The 21,933-nt window shown below is 34.3% G+C and overlaps 1 protein-coding gene across 1 annotated transcript in view; it reads right to left on the reverse strand.

Annotated features, from left to right (window-relative positions):
• The window catches only part of LOC106874853 (uncharacterized), a 39,852-nt gene extending 23,915 nt beyond the window's left edge, over positions 1-15,937 (reverse strand). The window contains exon 1 of the mRNA XM_089351249.1: positions 15,813-15,937. The gene's annotated coding sequence lies outside the window, so the exon portion shown is untranslated. The remainder of the gene's footprint in view (positions 1-15,812) is intronic.
• Between the last annotated feature and the right edge of the window lie 5,996 nt (positions 15,938-21,933).

The following is a 21,933-nucleotide window of genomic DNA, read 5'->3' on the forward strand; positions in this document are numbered from 1 at the left end:
CCTAAAATGCGCTGTAGTAGGATTGAACCTAAAACCACATTGTTGCAAAGCAAAATTCTTAGTCATGCATGCACTTATGACAATTAAGAAAAAGAGTTAATGTAATTATGGAGTCAGAGTATTATGACATTTTAAAATTAAGTCCTATGAAAATATTTCGTTAAATTTTTAAATAGCAGAAAAGCTAGAGGAACAGAAAATGGTGTATTCATAAGATATAATTTTATATGACTTTTTTTATATTTTGCACTCATGTTTTACAAAAACTTGATAGCCAGTATCATCTGCAGTGCCATCAGTTTAAGCCAAATCTTTTTTAGTTTCAGATTACTGTGGATTCTATCTCTAATTCTACTTTCAAATGCTATCCTTCTGGACTTAAAATGCTCATACAAAAACAAAAGTGACAAGAAGTTTCATTAAGTAGTTACTTTAACTTAAAATTCCTTACTTTTCCATGTTTATTAATCCTGAGTATTTCTGACCACTACATAAAATATTTCAAAATAATACAGTATTTTAATTCCTCACTTCATACAAAATATTTTCGTTACCCTCTAGATAAGATTATAGCTCTATGAAAATCATTTAAATACTTTTTCATGGCTGGCAAAGATTAAATATTATAATTTATACAACATAAATTGTCTTATTGCCTAAAATTATTTATAACATTCATGTAAATAATCCTTTAGCCTTTGCAGAAAAGTGTATTCTTGTACAAAACAAAGAATTAATATTTATGCTTCTCTCCAGTAGCAGTCTTCTTATCTCTATAAAATACATTGTAAATAGAAATATTGTTTTATGATTTAGCATTTTCAAGGACTTGGTATTTTAAAAATAATAGGATAATGATTGTTAAAACCCTTCTATATCATGCTTACTTATATTTTTGTATGTCACCAAAGTCTTTGTCTTTGTGAATTACATCAAAGATAAGCCAGTCTGGTAGAAATAATCCCCCTGGAAATGTTATAATTAACTATGTGTGTCTATAAGTCTTTTAATCATACATACTGCTTAGTCATAATTATCAAGTATTGTTTTTACAGTCTTTATCATAATACTGTACACCAGCAACTTTTAACTATTTTCAATCCATGACACACTGAATAAAAGTGCAAATGTTGTGACATCATACTCAAAGTTACTTAAAAGTTTTTCCATACAAAAGATGAGCATTAAAATTGTTTTACTATTTAAAAGCAAGTATGAAAATGTGAAAGGACATGGCCTAGTACAGTCATGTACAAACTGCAGTTAGTGGGCCTTCCTGAATGGCAGGTTTAATGACAATTTACCTTGAATTTTTTTAGTAGCACGACCTACTTGATGATCAGTCATATCTTACATAGCCCAATTCTTTAAAAAAAATGTTGCCTATGTCAGGCCTGGTGGTTAGAGAAGTGGTTCTGAACAGGGGTTCATATGACCCCTGAGGGTCCATGCAAAAAAAAAATAGTAAATTAGGAATCTACAGTAGTATTTTAAGGGTCCACAAATTGTTTATTTCAAGAAATAACTAGGTTTCTTTCTCTAATGTTTTACATAGTTCAACTTTAAGCAAGTTATTGGGTGAAAAGCAAAATAGGAATTTTGAAAGAAGTACCTATAAAACTAGTTTTTGAACATCAAATGGCTATGGGGTTTCACAGAATAAAATCAAAGTGGTCCATAGATAAAAAAAAAAAAAAAATGGTTGAGAATTAGACGGCTAGAGTGTTTGCCAGATGGTCATAAAATCATGGATTCAATTTTGGGACGAGGCATTTCATTTCATGTCTACTCAGCTGAAAATTAATACAAGCACTAGTACTGATGCAACCCTCTCTCCCTCCAGCTTTCAGTTCTTGAATATTCTGCTGGGTTAATGGTGGAAGTGCTGGCTGTCTTTCTCTTCTCCTACTCTCTTTTACCTCATGTGCACAGCTATTTTATTCTGTATATGTTTTGTCCTTTGCCCCATCACCCAGCCATCTCACTCTTCACTTAATTCACCCAACATGGCCCTCATGACCTTCCTCCCATTTCAACTAGCCTGGTTCTTGCTGCTAACTTTTACCACCATTCCTTCGAACTTTGCTTCCTCTCACACTGCTCATCTTCTTCACTACTCATACCACTTTCCACACATCTCACACTCTCCTTATACTCTCTCTCACTCACTACACCTACCACTCCACATTATTCTTGCACCTCATTTGCCAGTCTATGAACAAAGATATTAACCTCTATCCTTTCTCTTCAAAGAAAGACAAGTGTCACTTGTGGATTCAGTTCCTGGACAAGGCACTTTATTTCATGTTTTATCACTCTACTCAGCTGAAAATTCATACAAGCACTGGTGCTGATGCAACCCTCTCCCCCCCCCCCCAGCTTTCAGTTCTTGAACATTCTGTTGGATCAACAGTGGAAATTCCAAGAGAATGTCTATATCAGCTTACTACTACATAGGCACCAAAAGCAATTAATGAAAGCATGGTACATGTTACCAAGTTATACTTGCTTGCAAGTAACAGCTTTGCTTGCTTGTGATTAAAATTGTTGTTAAACAGTGATGAAAGCATGCATTGTATTTTGGCACAAAGGAACATTATGCATTAGTGCAGTGCATTAAAAAAACTCAAATATGCAAAAACTTGCAACATGCCTGCAGACAATAAATAACATTCAAATGTGTCTCAATAATGGTTGAAAACATCTGCTGTATACACTATACATTGTATACATACAGTATTTGTAGATAGTATATGAATTTACTGTCCTATTTTTTATTTTGCATTATGTTATATTTCAGACTCCCAATTTTACATTCTGAGTTCAAATTCCACTGAGGTTGATTTTTACCTTTCACTCTTTTGAGGGTCAATAAAATAATTAACCTGTTGAGTACTGGGGTCAATGTCATCAACAAGTGTCTCCCCAAAAATTTCAAGTTTTGTGCCTATTATAGAAAGGATTAGGTTATATTTCAGTGTGTGCATGTGTGTGTGTGTGTGTGTGTGTGCATATGTGTGTGTGCCTGCATGTATGTGTGTGTATATGAGCATGTGTGTGTGCATGCGTGCATGTATGTGAGTGTGGTGTGGTGTGGTGTGTGTGTGTGTGTATGTGCATGTGTGTATTTGTGCATGCATGTGTGAGTGTGTGTGCATGCATGTGTGTGTGTATGTGAGCATGTGTGTGTGTGCATGTGTGAGTGTGGTGTGTGTGTGAAGGTATGTGGCCTTGTGGTTAGGGTGTTGCACTCACAATCACAAGATCATGGTTTCAATTCCAAGATTGACAGACCACTATGTTCTTGAGCAAAACATTCCATTTCATGTTACTTCAAGCCATCAAGCTGTTAATGGATAACTCTGTCACAGATTGCACTTCATTCAGGAAGAGATTTCATACAATTATATGTATATAAGCATTTGTGTTGCAAGAATACTGATGTGAAGTCATGTGTTGAAACAGATATTGTTGTATTTTGGGATGGTCATTTTCCTTTTTTTTTTTTTTTGCCAAATAAACACATTCTTCACTCATTTATTACTGTTCTTATTCTAACTCATGTCAACTGCCCAGAGTTAAAATATGAACATGAGTTAAAATATGAACAGTAATAAATAAATGAGTGAAGAACAAATATATAGTGCATGTGTTTATTTGGCAAAAAAAAAAGAAAAATGACCATCCCAAAATACAACATGTATATATTACATTGCGTACATTTGATGTGAGAAGTGATGCACATATAGTTACATAGATACATACATAGATATATGCATATACATATATATATATATCATCATCATCATCATCGTTTAACGTCCGCTTTCCATGCTAGCATGGGTTGGACGATTTGACTGAGGACTGGTGAAACCGGATGGCAACACCAGGCTCCAATCTAAATTTGGCAGAGTTTCTACAGCTGGATGCCCTTCCTAACGCCAACCACTCAGAGAGTGTAGGTGCTTTTACGTGTCACCTGCACGAAGGCCAGTCAGGCGATACTGGCAACGGCCACGCTCGAAATGGTGTCTTTTATGTGCCACCCGCACAAGCCAGTCCAGGGGCACTGGCAACGATCTCGCTCGAAAATCCTACGGAAGCCAGTCAGGCGGTACTGGCAACGGCCACGCTCAAAATGGTGCATTTTATGTGCCACCCGCACAAGAGCCAGTCCAGGCGCACTGGCAACGATCTTACTTGGCTTGCCGGGTCTTCTCACACACAGCACATTTCCAAAGGTCTCGGTCAGTAGTCATCGCCTCGGTGAGGCCCAATGTACAAAGGTCTTGCCTCACCACCTCAGCCCAGGTCTTCCTGGGCCTACCTCTTCCACGGGTTCCCTCAACTGTTAGGGTGTGGCACTTTTTCAGGCAGCTATCCTCATCCATTCTCACCACATGTCCATACCAGCGCAATCGTCTCTCTTGCACACCATAACTGATGCTTCTAATGTTCAGCTTTTCTCTCAAGATACTTACACTCTGACGGGTATTCACATTGACATTACACATCCAACGGAGCATACTGGCTTCATTCCTTGCGAGCTTACATATGTCCTCAGCAGTTACAGCCCATATATATATATATATACATATACATACATGTACATATATATGCATATACTCATATATTGTTTGTATCACGACAGAACGCATGCGTTACCTTTATACAGTAAGTTTTAACTATTTTTCTAACACGACTCTCTCTATTTCTATCTCCCCCTCTCATTCTTCCCTCTACTGTTCTTCGCCTCTACCTGTCACTACTTCTCTCTCTCTCTCTATCTCTTGTTACTCGTCCTTCGCCTCTCACCGTTACTACTACTATCTCTCTCTCTCTCTCTACCTTTCGTTGCTCACTTTTATTCTACTTCCTCCCCTCCTTTTCCCTCTGCTACTCTTTCTCTTCACACAGCCTTGGTCACATGTGTCCGGCTGCTATTTCTTTTCGTTCTTGGAATCACCAAGCTCGCACATACTTCTTTGCTCCTCCTGTACGTGCTTCACAGCGTTCAAGACATACACACTTCACGTCTGGCTGTACAGCCTTTTTGTTTGTTTTGTTTGTTTATTTCACCATTTCGTTTTCCTGTTTTGTTTTCCGTCCGCCACTACCCTCCACGAAAACAATTTAATTTGTGTTCGTGGGAAGAACCATTTTAACGATGCGTACTGCCTTAATTCTTCGAAACGCCGGAGTTTTAATGGTGGCAGCTGATGAAGGGGATGTTTCTATGTGGCCTGCTTGTTTGTTGCACCTTGTTTACCATTTTGTCCTTGTTCTTTTGCCACGTCATGTACCCAGTTATGTATCTATATGTACATGTAGATGAACGTATATACATACATGTACATATATATGCATATACTCATATATTGTTTATATATATATATATATATATATATATATATATTTATATATATATATATATATATATATATATATATATATATATATGTATATATATATATATACTCTTTTACTTGTTTCAGTCATTTGACTGTGGTCATGCTGGAGCATCGCCTTTAGTAGAGAAAATCGACCCCAGGACTTATTCTTTGTAAGCCTAGTACTTATTCTATCGGTCTCTTTTTGCCGAACCGCTAAGTTACGGGGGACATAAACACACCAGCATCAGTTGTCAAGCAATGGTGGGGGGACAAACACAGACACACATATATATATACATATATACGACAGGCTTCTTTCAGTTTCTGTCTACCAAATCCACTCACAAGGCTTTGGTCAGCCCGAGGCTATAGTAGAAGACACTTGCCCAAGGTGCCATGCAGTGGGACTGAACCTGGAACCACGTGGTTGATAAGCAAGCTACTTACCACACAGCCACTCCTGCGCCTATATATATATATACATATATAAACATGTATGTATGTACGTATGCATATTAACTAGTCTTATATAATGCATTAAAAATTTCAGCATTTGCTATATATATTGACTGCATATAGGCACTATATATACTATGTTACTATACTATACACTATATATGTGTGTAGTTCTTACAGTTAATGAATATTCTACTGATCCATATTCATTATTTCAATCCCCTTCTCCACTCCAACTCTTCTCAACACTTGTTTGCCTCCCTTTCTCTACGCAAAAATATTTCCTTTACATTCATACCATCCTTCAATGTTTCCTGCTTTCTTCATGCTGTCTTTCTCTTCTCCTACTCTCTCTCTTATCTCATGTGCACAGCTATTTTATTCTGTATATGTTCTTTTGTCCTTTGCCCCATCACCCACCCATCTCCACTCTTCACTTAATTCACCCAACATGGCCCTCATGACCTTCCTCCCATTTCAACTAGCCTGGTTCTTGCTACTAACTTTTACCACCTTTCCTTCTAACTTTACTTCCTCCCACACTGTTCATCTTCCTCACTACTCATACCACTTTCCACACTTCTCACACTCTCCTTATACTCTCTCTCTCTCTCTCTACCACTCCACATTATTCTTGCACCTCTTCTCTTTTCTCATTCGACTTTCTATGAACATGATATTAACCTCTTTATTCTTTCTCTCCAGGACAAGTGTCTAAAATATTGAATGTTTCACTTCTCACGTCAAACCAACTCAATGTAATTATTTTTATCCATGAAATTTTATGAATGGACTTTTTCCAGTGCAGACCAACAACAGTCTTCTTGGATTCCAGATTTTATAATCCATCTACAATCTATTGCCTTTGGTTAAAAATGACAGATATGAGGAATGAGAGAAGCTAAATGGCTCGATTAAATACTGAACATTATAAATCACATATTTAGCTTACTGAGACTTACAACTGCTCAGCAGTGTTCATATTTGTTTCAAATTTTGGCACAAGGCCAGTAAGTTTAGGGGAGGGGATAAGTTGATTACTTTAACCTCAGTGCTCAGCTGGTACTTATTTCATAGACCCCAAAAGGGTGAAAGGCAAAGTCAGCCTTGGCAGAATTTGAACCAGCAGTGTTCATATTAAAAGATTATAGAAGGTAAAATATAAAATTGAATGCAATCCAATAGATTACAATCTGCAAACAATATGTACTATAATTTATAATTATAAAAAATTCCATTAAAATTTTGATACTGTTTATGTTGATGTGGAATTCAAACTTTAGCAAATTAACCTCAGAACCAGATATCATCTGAAAACCCAAGGCTAAAATCTGAACCATAATATCTTGCAGTTTCATGAAGCAAAACAGGCCTTACACATTTAAAAAACGTGGCTGCAATATACTTTACATCAACTTTTCTAATATATTGCAGTATAATATTATACACACCATATATAAATCACTAAATTACTAAATTATACTTGACACCATGTTAGTTCTTGTAAAATAACAGACACTTAAATGATATCACTAGTATTTATGTTACACCAGCTGAGCACATCTAATATATTGTACTATGGTATGTAAATGTCAGTATTATGCTATTATTTGAAATTAATTGATCTGAAATAAAATGTCTTGGTCAAGGATACAACGCACAGCCTGGTCTAGGAATTGAACTCACTACCTTATGATTGTGAGCCGGTGCTCTAAACCATTGAACCATGCACCTTCACATATATGGTATTTCAGATAAATCTATAACTGATGTTGAATGTTCCCAATACCAGCAACTTATTCAAATAAAAAAATCTCATCTTTATCTCTGCTTTCAATAATTTTGCATGGTGATAAACATAAAATTTCTGTGAAATGGTCTCTTTAGCAGAGAACCCTATTGCAATCACTTGAATCAAGCATTCAGTTGAGGGATCTTTTGCCTATGAGCTGTGATCCTTCTGTGCTGACTAACAAATTAATAAGAGATAAACACATTTGATAGTTAACCAAGAAACCCGTTTTCAGATTAAGAGAAGTAACATTAAGTACTCTATTGAAGAATACATAAAATACAAGATTGTGAAGATTTTTCTGTATAGTTTCTTGATTTATCTTGTATCTTTTACTTGTATCAGTCATTGAACTCCAGCCATGCTGGGTCCCCACCCTGAAGGGTTATGATCGAATAAATTGATCCCAGTACTTATTTTTTAAAAGCCAGTCTCTCTTGTTGAACTGCTAAATTACAGGGACATAAACAAACCAACACTGATTGTCAAGTGGTGGTAGGACTAACACAGGCGCGCACACACACACACACACACACACACGGTGAGCTTCCATTTAGTTTCTGCCTACTGAATTCACTCGCTAGGCATTGGTTGGCCTGGATCTATAGTAGAAAATGCCCAATGTGCCACAAAGTAGGACTGAACTTGAAGCCACATGGTTGAAAAGTGAGCTTCTCAACCACACAGCCATGCCTGCTCAATGTAGCAGTTAAATATTCCTCAACATCACACACACTCTAAAATGTGCCTTATCAAATGACTGATGGCATTATAATCATGGGTATTATTAAACTGATAAGAACCACCTGCCCAAGTGCTAAATTCATCACAATATTCATTTGAATGTAGTACTACTCAAATCTTCTACTTATATCTCATGTAGCATATAGAACTCCTTTATCAATAAAATTAACCCCATCAAATGTAATGCCTATTTATTCACATTGTTTTGGAATTAATCATACATTGTCTCAGTGGCTTAGTGGTTAGAGTAATCAGCTCATGCTCGTAAGATTGTGAGTTTGATTCCTGGCAGCACATTGTTTCCTTAATCAAGACACTTTATTTCACATTGCTCCAGTCCACTCAGCTGACAAAAATGAGTAGTACCTGCATTTCAAAGGGCCAGCCTTGCCACATTATGTGTCACACTGAAATCTCCTTGAGAACTACATTAATGGTACATGTATCTGTGGAGTGCTCAGCCACTTACGCATTAACTTCATGAGAAGTTTGTTCCATTGATTGGATCAACTGGAAACCTCATCCAATGAAGTGCCATATACATTATCTCATAGCTTCAAGATTTCGATGATGTGACTATTTATTTTTAGAATGACATTGTAGGGTAGGTGGGAGAGGCTGGATCTCTCTCTCTCTCTCTCTGTGCTTGAGAAGATATGTCAAGCTAAGTGAAATCATGTTCATGGCCAGTGCTGGTGACATGTAAAAAGGACCCATCCCAGTGACACATAAGTGGTACCCAAGCTGGTGACACATTAAAGGCACCTATGCCAGTGATACATATAAGGCTCCCATGCCGGTAACATGTAAAAGATACCCAGTACACTCTGTAGAGTGATTGACATTAGGAAGGGCATCCAGCCATAGAAACCAAGCGAAACCAGAATCGAGCCTGGTGCAGCTCTCCAGCTTACCAACTCCAGTCAAACCATCTAACCCATACAGAGAACAGACATTAAAGGATGATGATATATATATATATTATATGTGGATGTGTGTATATATATATATATATATATATATATATATATATATATATTGTGTGTGTGTGTGTGTGTGTGCATGCATATGCACATGTCTCTGTGATTGCTCCCTCACTGCTTAACAACCAGTATTGCTTTGTTCACATCTTTCCCCTTAACTTAGTGGTGCAGCAGAAAAAAACCAATAAAATAAGTACCAGACTTCAAAAAACAAAACATAAATACAGGGGTTGATATGATAGATTGAAGCCTTCTAAGTTGTTCCCCAGCAATGTCACAGTCCTATGAATGAAGCAAGTAAATGAATAAAATAGTCCCTCGAAACTGACTCAGTGATTTGGGTTTTCTAAGTTTCATAATCACTTGAGATTTAATGTTAACTCTAAGATAGATTATCTAAGATATTAATCCCACCAACTCTTTATAACCTGCAATGATTTTAAGCTGGAATCATCAAGCTCAGTTTGTCCTCTCTTCTTTCATTCTTGGGACCAAACAGCCATAAGATCATCATTTCCAGCAATGTTTTCTATACAAAAAAAAAAAAAGAAAAGAAAAATGAAATGGAATAAAAATGAATGAAAATGTGTTTTACAAGTCTGTTTCATGAGAATATTCTCAGTATAATTAATTAATTGAGGTAAACAAATTTATTAGGTGTTTTTTTTTAAAAGCAAGCCAAATAAACAAACCCCCTAAAAAACTAAATCTCATCTATATATATTTATTGTCTTAGAAATATTAAAAACTCTTTCTTCTTTTCCCTGTTTTTTCTTTTTTGTTTTTCCTTAATATTTCACCAATAAATAAACATGAGTAAAAAGGGTTAAAATGGCACTACAGTTGAAAATCCTTTATCCAAAATTCCAAAATCTGAAAGTATGTTATTTAAAAAATAAAATGCTGACTTTTTTCCAGTTTTCCTTTTATTTACCTGTAATCATGTTCAATGCTTTGTTTTTATACCTTACATAAACCCTAACATCTATATAGTTAAAAAAATTAAGTACAAATGGCAAACATGTACTGTAACCTGTAAATCAAAACAGGACATCATAGTGGAAACTAGTATTTTATCTTTCTGATAGAATTATGCATAAAAGGTTATTAAAAAATTATATAGAACTACATTCAAGATATATCTATAAGCTATATTATGAAATCTAAATGGATATTGTGTTTAGACTTGGGTCCCATCTCAAAGCTGTCCCAGTTTACAGGTGTTAATAAAAGAATATTCCAAAATAAAAACAAAATTCAAAGTTTGTAACAATTTCAGTTCCAGGAATTTTGGATAAGGGATTCTTGATGTTATAAGAATTTTTCATATTATAGGCACAGGAGTGGCTGTGAGGTAAGTAGCTTGCTTACCAACCACATGGTTCCGGATTCAGTCCCACTGCGTGGCACCTTGGGTAAGTGTCTTCTACTATAGCCTTGGGCCAACCAAAGCCTTGTGAGTGGATTTGGAAGACGAAAACTGAAAGAAGCCCGTCGTATATATGTATATATATATATGTGTATGTGTGTGTTTGTGTGTCTGTGTTTGTCCCCCCCCCCCACACACAACATCGCTTGACAACCGATGCTGGTGTGTTTACGTCCCCCGTAACTTAGCAGTTCGGCAAAAGAGACCGATAGAATAAGTACTAGGTTTCCAAAGAATAAGTCCTGGGGTCAATTTGCTCGACTAAAGGCAGTGCTCCAGCATGGCTGCAGTCAAATGACTGAAACAAGTAAAGAGTATTATAGCTTTATCTGATAAAGAAAGACAGAGCCCATAGTTTATAGCCTTCCCATGTCCACTATAAGAAGGAATTTGAGAAGGACAAGAATGAATGAGGAAAAAGTGTTTAGTAACGCAGAGTGTATGGAGTGAAACAGTGAAAATCTCCAGAAGAAGAGTGCTGGATAAAAACAAGCAAGTGGAAATGGAGGTGGTATACATCCATCATGTTTGGAAAAGCAAGGAAGACAACACAACATGGTGGTTTACAAGTGCTTGTGGTATGTTAAGGAATAAAGGGGTTTGTTCCATCAACCGAGATGGCCTTGTTTATTTGTTATGATTAGCATTGCTTGGGTTAATAATAAATATCACAACTTAACACAAAGCACAGCAAGGGGCTTCATTCTCTTCACAACTCTCAGAACATGGCAATGAACACAACTCCATGATGGATGGGCAGTCAAGGTCAGATTCACTTTTGTTGAAAGATTTGTGATTTTTCAGGATCTGTAGGCATTCTCATATTTAGGACTCCTACTTACTTGCAGGTTTTCAATTATGATTTTAAGGATCTTTAAGCATTCTCAGATTTTGGGATCCTACTTGCTTGAAAATTTTCAAATAATTTATGTTACACTTGATGAATACAATTTCCAAAACAATGTTTTCTTTATACAGTGGAACCAAAACACATTTGCTTCTTCAATATAATGTTCATATATAAGTCAGCATGTCATTAGAGTTCTTCTTTTGGGTTAATGATAAATATCACACATATATACTATAATTTGAAACTAAAATTCTTAGTTAAAATTTACTTTAATTCTGCATTGAGCTTTTATTAATTGGCAGATGAGTAACATGGCTTCAAATTTTAACCCCTTAGCATCCAGATTACTCTATCAAATGTGATATCTATTCACATTGCTTTGAATTAATCATTCACTATTTTGTAGCTTCAAGATTTCAATGATGTGATTGTTTATTTTTCAGATTACATTGTAGGTGTGAGAGACTGAATTTGTCCGGTTTGAACATAAAGTCAGTAGATTATTTGGACCAGCTATAGCTGATTTAAATACAATATAGCCAGTTTAAATACTATTTTGTTTTGATTAAGACTAATGTTTAAAAATGTTGATTGCTATCCATTGGAAAATACCAATTATCATTAACACCCTGCTGAAGTAACAGTTTGATGACTTGTCTCCAAATCTATGGTCAAAATACTAAACTCAAACCACCTTAGACACAAGGGAAATACCACAGAAAAGTACAAGTATAGACAACTAATCCAGGCAGCTAGAACTGATTGGTTAAGTGTTTTATTAGTTTCAATAGTCAAAATCTGAAAAAAGAGCAAGTTTCTTTCCAGACTATGAAGTGTTTCTTAGTTACTGAATGTCATGGACAATAAGCTATTCCTGTGTACACCAATGCATGGTAGTAATTGTAGGAGAAACAGAATATTAAGTAAGTAACCAATAGCCTTAATATTTTGATATCATTAGCAAGTTTGTTTTATGTTAAGGTCTACTTATGTTTTTTGAGCAACGTATTAACAGAATTTACTTTGCAATAAAACTCTCTGGACAATGTAATTTTAAATTTGAAACAGATAAAAATATTCCGTGAAAATAAGAGGAAGAAAGAAAGAGGAGGAAGAGGAGGAGGAGGAGAGAGACAAAAAAGAGGAGAAAGAAAGAAAGAAAGAAAGTTAAAGAAAGACTAGAAAGAAAGCGTCTGCATTTTTACTAACTGCATAGAATAACAAATTTAAGTTTTTACAAATATCAAATCAATGTTAACATGAGACGAAAACATAATACAAGAAACGTGAATAAAATCAGTTATAAAATAAATAAAAATAGCTTTAAATTTTGACTACAAAACTTGTGAAACTACATGAAATTATTGAATGGTTGAAAAATAGTTTGTTTGTTTGTTGGGTTTTTTTTTCGGTTGAGAAAATAAGTCGTTTGTAAATAAATTACGCAATTGTTTATTATTTATCATTGTTCATTTTTGTAAATTCAAACAGATCACAACTCACGTCGTTCCGAGTTACGTCTTTTTCAACTTTACACTCGACTTTACGTTTTTTTATTTTATCTTCGTTTTAACGAAATTAATGGAAAAAATAAACCTTAACGCCACACCATCTATCTGACTTGAAGTCGGTGTCAGTAAACATATTTAAAAGCATAAAAATTATTTTCAAAATCTAAAAACTAATACTGAAGTGGAAAATCAAATAAAATACAGGTGGAAATATGTATGAACCATCTAGGATCGCTTCTGTTTGCCTTCACTTTTTGAAATTTAAAAATTAAGTGAAAATTTTCAATTACCCAAAATTTGCAAACTATTAACTGTTTATTTATTGATTTATGACGTAAATGAAATGCATTTCAATAATTAGCATACAAAACATCGATACACCAAACCTGAAATCAATTGGAACAAAATTAAGGAAATTGAAAAGTGAAAGCCAAACAGACCATCTGTTAAAACAGATATAAGCTAATAAAATTTTTATTGTTTTTTGTGTGTGTGTGTGTGTTATGTCGGTTTTCGAGTTAAACTTCATGTTTTGTAACCAATTACAGACACAAATTGAAGCATGTCTGTAATATATATTTGTAAAAAATTTGAATTAAGATGACGCTGACAATAAATAAATAAGCTGGGCGGCCGTCAGAGTTAGGAAGCACCAAGTTGGAATTTCTCTGTTTTGACGGGGATTTTTCAGACTTTTTTCACAGTGCTCTTGGAGCATCTTTTTACAAAAAAAAAAAAAATTTCCGAAAATTTTTTTTTACCCCCCACCTCACCTCCTCTTCCCCTCTCCGGACTGATTTTGGTCGATTTTGTGGGCAGTACGCACGATAATTTGAGGGGGGGGGGGGCACTACGTACTTAAAAACTATAGAAGCCTTTTCGATAAATAAAAAAAAAGTACATATTTTTTTAAAGAAAAGGTGTGTGAAGTAAGGGACATTTGGTTGTTGTTTCTAGCATGTCTCATGACCGGTAAGGTTTAGGGCTGATAAAAATCATAAATTTTCAAAAACAAAAAAATTTAAATACCATAAATGAGTTTTACGCTATTAACGGGGAGAAAATATTGAAAAACGTCAGAGTGAGGAAAGAAACAAGGAAGGTGGTCATGTAATATGCAAGAAACAACAGCCAAATGTCCCTTAAATCACACACCTTTGTGCGTAGTGCTCCCCAAAAATTCATCGTGCGCAGTGCCCGCAAAATTGACCAAAATCGGTCGGGAGAAGGGAAGATGGGGGAAGGGCCTAAAAAACAATTGGCAAAAGTAAAGAACACGTACACCCGGAGGTTAGGGTTAGGGTTTTTATTATGCCGAAAACGGGTGGTGTACGTGTTCTTTACCTTTTCCGAAAACAATTTTTCGAAATTCTATTTTTTTTTTTCTTTAGCTAAACAAATACTCCAGATCATTCCCAAGGGCAGCGTGAAAAAAAAAAGAAAAAAATCTGAGAAATCCCCGTCAAAACGGAGAAATTCCAACCTGGTGCTCCCTAACTCCGACGTCCGCCAATAACTACTTTTCGATATTATTGGTTCTAGTACTTGATTGGTGTTTAACTTTAGCGACCCAAAAAGGATGAAAAAGAAAGTTGAGACTTCGGTGGAGTTTGAACTCCTGTTCATAAAAAGTCGGAATAAATACCGCAAAACATTTTCACCTACGAACTACTGATTCTACCAGATAGTGAGTATGTGGGCGATAGTATTGGCAATGAGGAGGAGGCAAAGGCTATGAAGAATCACCAATAAATAAATAAACAAATAAATGAATGAATGAATAAACAAAACAATCCTTAGATGGAGTTTTTTTTTTAGAGGTTCTCTTTTGCCTGACTGAATGATTGACAAAATATTTTGTTCGAATATAACTTAACAATGCTGTAAACAAATCACAATAAATTTTTCAAATAATGACCTGTATTTTATCCAAAGAGCCGGTTACGTTTAATTGACAAAACTTTTGAACAATCAACAGATGTGTATGTCGTATGTGTGATCATTACACGCAATTTATTATTAGGACACCAAGTAATTTAATAAATTTCTATCAGAAATCGAGCATTTTTCTATATATCTAAGCATGTCTACCACTAAGATGTGACTTGCGTGGGTTTGCAATGTGCTACAGAATAAGAAGTATTGCGTAATGTTAGAAGACAAACTACTGTAATGCTTGCAGCTGCAAAAAGACAAGCGTGATAAACCAAAGAGTAAATTAATATGTAAAAGAAAAATAAATAAATTTTGATTTACGAAAATCATTATTTCATTAAGTGATAACAGATTCAAAATAAATTAAGAGCGAAATTTTATCTATTTTGTTTTCAGCGCATGTTGTTTGAGCACCGCTGACTTTGTAACAAATGACCAGCCCATGAAAACGGTATATATACATACATATGTATGTATATATATATGTATATATATATATATATATATATATATATATATATATATATATATATATATATATATATATATATATATATATATATATATATATTCTCTGTATTCTCTCTCTACATGTTTTACAATTAATTCTTTTAAGTAGCAAACTTTAAACTGATAAACAAGATGATCAGAAAAAGTATAAAAGTAAAACATTATTTTATCATTAACGAGGATGGACAACAGAAAGATGTTTAACTTACCTTACTTAAGGATAAACTCGAGGGAAGAAGTGTCGAATTTCTTGACGTCGACAATAATTGGTGTTGAGCACAGTTTATCTTGGTACCTATGTACTTTTGTACATTTATTTGCATCACTAGGATGGCAGTTAGCCAATTCTTGCAATAGGTAGGTCGTTATTCATAGGTACTCATATATATATATATATATATATATATATATATATATATATATATATATATATATAGTTATATACATACATACAGTATATATATGATTATATGTATATATATACACACACACACACACACACACACACACACATATATATATATATATATATATATATATATAATCCATACATATATGTATATATATGTATGTAGTCTTTTATTCTTTTACTTGTTTCAGTCATTTGACTGTGGCCAAGCTATATAATATGTATACATATATATGTGTGAATATATATATATATATACACACACACACATACATATACAATTGCACTATACATACACACATATATGTATATATATGTGTATGTGTGTGTGTGTGTGTACACATGTATATAAGTATGTATATGTGTGTGTGTATTCTTCAATTGTTTGAAGAATATAGATTACCAAAAATGGTACCCATCTGTGACCAGTGAATATGAGGTTAAAGATTAAATTTAAGTGTAGGAAGATATACAGAAAATAGAAATCTATTGTTTTATTTACTGCAAAAAATCCAAATAAAGCAATAAAATAGTTTTAAATGCTGATAAAAATCAATATGTTTGTCATTTTCTAATGATGGTCTATTTTTATCAAGATCTCAGAAAGAAATTAGGTCAGAATAACATTTTAAGTGCTGTTGCCTTAATTACGTAACTATTTGCCTGGTGAGTTGACCGTCCCCCAATAAAAAATGTCTGCTTTTCTTTTCTTCTCCCTTTTATTTGCTGGAAGTTGTCATGTTGTAGAACAGCATATTTTATAGAAACAACATTATTGATTATTTAATCTATGAATATCGTAAATCATAAATATATTTATATAATTGCTTGGGTGAAGTAAGTGCAATGATCAACCAAAAAATGATTCACAGATTTTAACACAAAAACAGGGAGGGGATGTCATAACCTGGCATAGATATGGTGTAGTTCCCTTGCACATGAATATTAATTAGACTTCCATGCAAATCATGCTTTATATGGATACAGAAGAAATATGATATAGAATGTCTTCCTGAATAAATAGTTAATTATATAATATGAGTTTAAGATGTAGGGAATTCAGTATAATGAAAATATGACATAACAGTCAGGGTATGTAATATGATAATATGAATGCATGTGTATAGTTGATATGTATATATTATGGGAATTATATAAGGGGATCAGAAAAATTATATGTTGTTGGATGGGGTTGGTGTTATGGAAAATATTTACTTAAGGAATATTGTTAGTAGCAGTTTGTTCAGTTTGTATAATCAAGATGTCTTATGAAAAATTGATTCACTCTGAAATAGAAATATGTGTATCAGGGTTTTGGGAGGCAGATTCTAATTTTATGGATATTGTTATGAGTTGTTTATTTTTGATAGGGTAGGGATCTGTATAAACATAGTAGCTGCTATTATGGATATATCTATGTTCTCCATGTATGAGCGAATATTTAGTGGGGAGGTCTTTAGATAAATGAGAGTTTCATGATATGGTTGCAAGGGTGTATTTTAATAGGTGTAATAAAGATAATGTAGATATAAATGTATACTGTGAATTATATGAGCAATTGTGATTTACGGTTGTAATTGTGTTTAAGTTCAAATGGATGGAACTGAGTAATGGGGAAAGTTAATGTGAATAAAAAAACAAAACTGGGTATAATAGGTGTTTTGAATAACTAAATAGGTGGTGTACATTAAAAATAAAGTGTTAAGATATGCTATGGTGAAAAGAAAAGCCTGTAAATTTATAAGGTGAGAGCAGGATTGGAGAGAAAGTGTGAAATATAATGAAGCAAAGGTGGAAAAGAGATTTGGAAACAACTTGTTTGTGCAAATGTGGTCAATTGAAAACTCCACATACTGGACACCAGTAGGATTCAGGTGGGGTCATCAGGAGAGAATGCACACCATTTTGGGGGCCTTCCTCTCGACAGCCTTACAGTACACTAGTGCCTCCTTACTGATTTAAGATCCTCACTAACTAGATTAATTGACTGGTATTTGATCTTATGTCCATTTTGAGATCATCAGCACCATTCACATTATGGAGTCATACAGGTTTGACCTGCCTTATAGACAAACAGATACTAGCCTCACACTCACATTTCGCCTTTCCAATCAAGTTTCATCATAAAACTTTTTTTTTGCCTCATTCAACAAGTATAAAGAGGTGTTATTAATTATATGCTTTAATATAGTAGGAACAATATAATGCAGTGAGCTGGCAGAATTATTAGCACACAGGGTAAAATGCTTAGTGGCTTTTCATCTGTCCTTATATTTTGAGTTCAAATTTCGCTGAGGTCAACTTTGCTTTCATCCTTTCGGGGTCGATAAAATAAGTACCAGTTGAGAGCTGAGGTTAATGCAATCAACTTACCCACTCGCCTAATCTTGCTGACCTTGTACCAAAATTTGAAACCAGTATTGTAAAAATAATAATTTCTATTCCTCCAATAATAATATAATCGTTGAATATTCTCAGCAAATCATAAAGCTATTGGCACTTTAGATTTAATTTTCAGAATTGGATCAAGATCATTAGATGTATCATTAAAAGTTATGTGTATACAGAGAGTTAGGTCAACCGAGGTCTCTATCAAATATACAAAATACTGACAACTAAGAGTATATATATATGTATATATATATAAGGTGGCGAGCTGGCAGAAACATTAGCATGCATTTTATCTGGGGGTTAATTATAACTGAAATGAGTACTATCTTAAGGTATAGCCAGTCTAGGCAGTTGTCCAGGTGGTCTATGGGTCCAGGGGCCAAATGCTAATCTATGTATGCAGTGAATTTGTTTGTAGGGGCCCCAGAACATTGCTTTGCCTAGAGATCTATAATGACATTGAGATGACCCTGGATGGAATACCTTTGTTCATAAATCTACATAATTAGAACCGACAGTTCACTGCACTCCAATCTTCATTATGTTTCTTATTCCAAGATTCAGATCATCATCATCATTATCATCATCACCATTGCTATCACAACACCAACATCATCATCATCATCATTTTTGGCCATTTTTCCATGCTGGCATGGTTTAGATGGTACTATTTGAGACAGTATTTTATTTATAGATATCCATCTTGTCACCAACCATTTTAGCCACCTCTTACAACAAAAAGGAATATGGTGCAATTATTCTAAGTAAATCAGGATACAAACTAAGAGTAGTAACATTCTTATTTATTATACTGCTGCCATATGTAAGCTATAAGGATGCTATTAGTCTTAGTTTAAAAATAAAGGCTCTTACTTTCAGTCTGGTCTGATACACATCCTGCAATAAGATACTTGCAAGCAATTGGAATTGAAACCAAATGTAACAGTGTAAACATCAGTATTGAAAAATTTTTACATCTGAAGATGAGGTGAATAATCTGCAAAATTATAATCTTATTAAATACTCATCTCAGATATTTAGTTTCACAGACAATACTGTTGTTAACCTTTTTATTAACATATTTCTGTAGAAATACACAGCTTTTGTTTCACTTAATTTTGAAAATAATGAAGAATCTAATATAATAACTTTGTTAATATTAAGCCGGTGTGAGGGTGGCGGGATCATTAGCACTTTGGGCAAAATGCTTAGTAGCATTTTGTCCGCCTTTACGTTCTGAGTTCAAATTCCACTTTTCATCCTATCCATAGGGTGACAGAACATTTGCTCTTTTACACAGTTGCCTGACACAAAACGAGCATGTACCAGTCACTGAGAACACTGAGTGATGTCAGTTGTTTCGTCACACTGGATTGCAAAAACTGGAGAATCTCTTACTTGGTCAAGAATTTGATCTTTGATGTCTTGAGACATGTCGTTGATCCTTCCCTTGACTGTATCGTTTGATAGTGAAATCTGGGAAAGCTTGTTTGCACTATCTTTATTCAGATCTTATGGTTCTTCTTGCTCTTTGCAATTGACATGGCGATCTCATAGGAAGCCTCAACAACCATTGAAGTTTGTTGCCGAAATGCCCCACTACCGTCCAACTTAGTTTGCTTCAAAGAATGCCTTGGGCTTGTCTGCAAGAGCAGGATGTGTTGTCCTTAAGTGGCGTTCGAAGCGTAAGTGTTGCATTCCATCATTGCTCAAAGTTTTGTAAACATATCACACACACTGGGTAACTTCTGTGTCACCCTTTTGGGGGGAACACGAATTCAAATCAAATATATTCGTCAAGATACTTCTGTTTCTTTGCACTCATTGTGTGTGATATGTTTACAAAACTTTGAGCAATGATGGAATGCAACACTTACGCTTCGAACGCCACTTAAGGACAACACATCCTGCTCTTGCAGACAAGCCCAAGGCATTCTTTGAAGCAAACTAAGTTGGACGGTAGTGGGGCATTTCGGCAACAAACTTCAATGGTTGTTGAGGCTTCCTATGAGATCGCCATGTATTTATTTGTGCGAAAATATAAAAAAAAGTTTCTTTAAAAAAGAAAAGATTTTGCATAGCTTTTAGTTTTACCTAGTACTTTCTGTAATATTTAAATCTGAATTTTAGTTTAACATTTGGATTTATATTATAATTTTTTCCTTACAAAAAAATTTAATATATTTTTAACATAAACATTTAATATTAAAAATTTGGGTTTTCTTGTTGAAATTTTTTATTTTTCCAATCTGTTTTTAATTTCTTTGAGACTATTAAATTGAGCAATAATAGAGCTTATTACATACTTTTTGTTTTATTTCTTATTTTTAAATATACCATACTTTTCATCTTGCTAAAATTTAAAATTAGTTTAAAATTTTTTTAATTAAGTTAATATTTTTTAATATGTTACTATAATGATTTTCAGCATGTTTCTTGATTTTTATGAATCACATTATATATATGAAAACTGTGGATCAAACTTGTTTATACTCTATTAACTGAAAAAGATGTTTGTCTTTATATGATAATAATATCTAAGCTTTATATCAGTGGTTCTTAACCTGAGTCTTGTTGTAACCATAAAAAAAATTCTACAAAATAAAGGCAAATGTTAAAGCTACAATTCAGAATTAGTGAGGGTTTTGAGGGATATGAAGGGGTCAATAAGTACAGAAAATGGTAAGCAGCGCAAAGATAGTAGAATAAGAAAACTAAAGGTATAAGGCAATACTTTTGCATTTTTTCATAAACTTCTCATTATTTGATCATGCTCTAGTTAAGAGAATAACAAATATAATTAGAGAAATTCCTGTTTTTTCTCAAGGGCTCACATCCCACTTGGAAATTACTGATGCCCCCAGTTAAGAACCACTGCTCTACAGAATATGCTCTGACATTTGAAAGCATGCTCTCACCTTAAGGTAATGGAGACAGCCATTAACAACAACATTTTTCAGCACATTCAGTCTCTGTCTGACTCTCTCTTTTCAGTAACCACCAGTATAGCTTCTCTTATGTCACTTGCCAATGCTCTCTGACATTGGAGTTCAGAGAAAGCAATGTTGCTCATAAATACCAAGAAAGCCTTCAACTATGTCTGGAATGCAAACCTCCAATCAAAATTTCCAGTTTATGTCTTCCACCCATCTCTCATGACTTGAACCAGTAGCTTTTGATGAAAATTTTTGATGAAAATTTTTGATGAAAATTTTTATTGAAATTTTTGATTAAAATGTTTGATGAAAATGTTTGATGAAAATTTTTGATGAAAATTTTTAACAGCAAAATAACAAGCACTGCTCAAATCAAGAAAACACCACTGCAACATCCTCCCACTAAGTATGAACAGCACTCAGCTAGAGCCTTCAGTTCCTCTAAATGCTGGTCCTCCCTATCACTGATAGTCTTTCCTGGTGAAAGTACATCCTTTATATAGCTAGAACCACATCCCAAAGACAGGCCCTTCTCTTTAGAGCAAAAGATATTTCATCCTGCAACAACTACTGACACTTTATAAGGCTCAAGTA

This window comes from Octopus bimaculoides, chromosome 4 (genome assembly GCF_046866305.1).
Source record: "Octopus bimaculoides isolate indiv1 chromosome 4, ASM4686630v1, whole genome shotgun sequence".
Classification (NCBI taxonomy): domain Eukaryota; kingdom Metazoa; phylum Mollusca; class Cephalopoda; order Octopoda; family Octopodidae; genus Octopus; species Octopus bimaculoides.